Source organism: Polistes dominula, unplaced genomic scaffold (assembly GCF_049000335.1).
Source record: "Polistes dominula isolate Pdom_NZ unplaced genomic scaffold, Pdom_raw_medaka contig_22, whole genome shotgun sequence".
NCBI classification, from domain to species: domain Eukaryota; kingdom Metazoa; phylum Arthropoda; class Insecta; order Hymenoptera; family Vespidae; genus Polistes; species Polistes dominula.
In genome coordinates, this window is record NW_028300966.1 from 3,300,164 (window position 1) to 3,303,732 (window position 3,569).

The window sequence follows — 3,569 nt, forward strand, 5'->3', positions numbered from 1 at the left end:
ATTCTATTTTAAAAAAGATTTATCAAACTACTTTTAAAAAAATTGCGAGGTCTAAATATTAAATAGCGACTTCAGGAGACACGTTCGAAAACGTTGGGGTGTCAAAAACTCACTTACTTTAACGTAATTTTAAAAAGTGTGCACTTTAAGGGTTAAGAGTTGCTCAGTTCGAGCGAAACCAGTATTGGAGCCCACTACCGAAAACAATTAATAAGATTGAGTCGTTCTCTAAAGGAAACCTAGTTTGTTTGATCAGAGCTTTATATCATATGAAGATACTATAAATTGGGTTCATTCATGGATGTCCTCAAAAGATGAAGAGTTATTCTGACGTAATATCCGAATGCAGCCTGAAAGATGGAAAAAAGTAATTACTGGTAATGGACAATACTTCGAATAAACGTAATGCACCGTTCTGTTGCAATAAATTCCTAATTATTTATAAAAAACGACGAAAACTTATTTGTATTTCTAATAGTTTTTTTGTTTATAAAATAAATGATAGAAGAATGCAAGGAAAAATTATATAATAGCTTTATTTGATCTAAATATATATATATATATATATATATATATATTATTGGAATATAAATAGTCGATATAACGCAGTAGTTTTTATACTTTTTCAGTGCACGAAATTTTTATAAGTTCTAAGAGCAAAGAAGAAAAACTAAAGAAAATAAATAGTATCTTTATCTAATGTAATTCTCCATTGAAAACTTGCATTACAAATTCTTTTCTGTTTAAAAATGAAACATTTGTGAACAACATTAAATGTTTATCTGTGCTGTTTTTTTTGTTTCTTTTTCTTCTAGTTGACCATTAAAAGAAGATGATTACCAGAATTTTAGTCATTTTCTTTCTTACGTTCACACCAATCAACAGTATTCCTTGCGAGGAGAATCCAAATTGCGATTGTTCGTCAAATGGTTTGGACGAAATAAATATAATTTGCAATTTGGAAAATAATATAGGGTTTGACATCACAATTAAATCAAGAAATAATTTAAAGGTATATACACTGAAGTTTCTTTATTCAATGCAATTTTATAAAATACTTTTACCTTTGAAATTGGAAAACGATTTCTGTATTATATTAAAAAGGTTTATTTTGAATATCATAAATCTTATATCTGGTTTAGTCAAATTGTTTTTTATTTTTTTTTTTTTTTTTTGAGTAAAATAAAATGATAAATTTACAGATCGTTTGTAAAAATTGGAGCGGATGGGAAAATTTTTATATTCGGAGCTATATTTCCGATAAAGTAATTGAATCTCTGAGCTTTAAAAAATGTGGATTATCAAATAAGATTAGTTTAAAACAAGTGATAAAACAATTCGGAGCAAAAGATACAAACATGCTCATCTTTCAATCATTTCAAAACCTTTTCAAGACACTAAAAAGAGAGCATCTTCAAGGATTCCAATATTTGAAAACATTAGTTTTATCTAATAACGGTTTAACTAATATTCCTCGTGATTTGTTTTTGAATTTCCCTAAATTGGATCACATTGATTTATCAAATAGTAATTTAGATCTACCCGATGAAATTTTCGATACAACTCCGAATCTAAGAGAACTTAATTTAGCTTCAAGTGGAATAAAAACGATACATGAGAGAACATTTAAAAATTTAAAAAATCTGAAGGTTCTAAATATTCGTTCAAATCAATTGTATGAAATCAAACCTGGAACGTTTGATAAATTAGTGTCTTTAACAAATTTGAATCTAGCAAGAACTAGATTAGTGAGTTTACCGTTTTCAATTTTTTATATGTTAAAAAAATTAGAGATTCTTGATATTTCTCTAAACAAGTTTTCTTTTATTCCACCAACACTATTCGATGAAAATAAAGAATTAAGAGAACTATATCTACATAATAATGTCGAAAAATTGAACACCTTGCCAGATAAACTTTTAGCGAATTTTACAAAGCTTTACCAAGTCTATTTGAACAATAATGGATTTACAATTTTACCTGATAATCTTTTCTGGAGTTCAACATCATTAGAGTACATCTGTTTAGACAATAACTCTCTTGTTACTTTACCCAAGAATATCTTCCGTGGTCTAAAAAATGTTAAATTACTGTCAATAAAAAACAACAAACTTGAAACGCTTTCTGATAAAATATTTGAAGATATGAACAATTTAAAGGCACTTGATTTGTCAAACAATATAATTGCTGGTATATCAAGGTAAATTAAGTACCAATTTATAAGAAATATATTTTTGTTATATTTTTTTCTTTAAAAAATGAATATGTTTTAGAGACCCTTTTTACGGCTTGTTGTCTTTGGAAGAATTAAATATGGAAAGAAATCAGTTAAAACATATCGATAGTTATGCTTTTAACACCCTTTTTAATCTAAGAATTGCTAGGTTTTCTCATAATCCGCTAAGATTGACTGGTATCAGAAATGGATTGTCAGTATTTTATAGGAATCGATATCTCAAAGAATTGCATTTATCAAACTGCAGCATTAACGACTTTCTTAAAGATTGGTCTATTGACAACGAAAATTTAATTATTTTAGATCTGAGTCACAATTTCATTAAAAAAGTATCGGTAAGATCACGGAGTAGAAAAAAAATAATTACATAGGCTTTACTAGCCGTCTACATTAAGTTTTATTTTATTTTTTTTTTTTAGGCGCCTTCATTGCTATTTCAGAATCGAAATTTAGAATCACGTAAAATTTCAATCGATCTGAGGTATAATAATATAACTAATTTTCCTTTAGCTCAGATCGAGAATATAGAACGTTTGAGTATTGTGAACAGTTACGTTAAGATTTACATGGATCATAATCCTATCTCATGTGACTGTAGCTTATATGATCTTTTGCGTTATAATGAAAGAAAGATGCCCAATTCAATTTACCATTCCTTTAATATTGTATTGGAAAATTTAACGTGTATACATCATGATGGATCGAACGAGATAGATATAAGAAATCTGAATTCAAGCACTTATTTATGTTCCGAGCACGACTACTTTAACACTACAAAACAATGTCAAGATGGTTGTACTTGTAGTGTAAGACCGTCAGACCAGACTCGTATTTTAGATTGCTCATATAAAAACATGTCTCAATTTTTATTCGATGAGAGCAAAGTTAACATACAGAGAAATTATTCTTTTATAATAAATTTTACAGGAAATTCTTTAACGGAGATACCATCAACTAAATCTTTAGAACCTATGAACTTTACCAGTTTTCTATTCTCCAATAACAATATATCTAATATAACGCTTGATAAATTACCAAGAAGCCTTCAAGTATGATATTTCTTATTTCACTATTTTGTATTTTTTTGTAAGAAATATTTACATAATTTTTATACATTTTTCTAATTTTTTCTTTTTTTAGGTATTGGACTTACATAATAACAATATATCAATAATTGATTCTCAAGTTGTAGATTTCTTGAAATCTTTATCTTTGAAAAAACTCATTTTAAGTGGGAACCCAATTTTAAATGCTTGCGATAATAAAGACCTAATTGATTTCTTCAAATTTAGTCAAGGCTGTCATGAAGATCTAAAAAATTTTAAACCTGTAC

At 27.4% G+C, this 3,569-nt stretch overlaps 1 long non-coding RNA gene across 1 annotated transcript; it reads left to right on the forward strand.

The window, feature by feature from the left end:
• The first annotated feature begins 263 nt into the window (after positions 1 to 263).
• LOC149032456 (uncharacterized) lies at positions 264 to 3,271 on the forward strand. Its single transcript, XR_016176695.1, has 3 exons — positions 264 to 402; positions 816 to 1,012; positions 3,164 to 3,271. It is a non-coding gene; the product is annotated as an uncharacterized LOC149032456 (long non-coding RNA).
• The last annotated feature ends 298 nt before the right edge of the window (positions 3,272 to 3,569 follow it).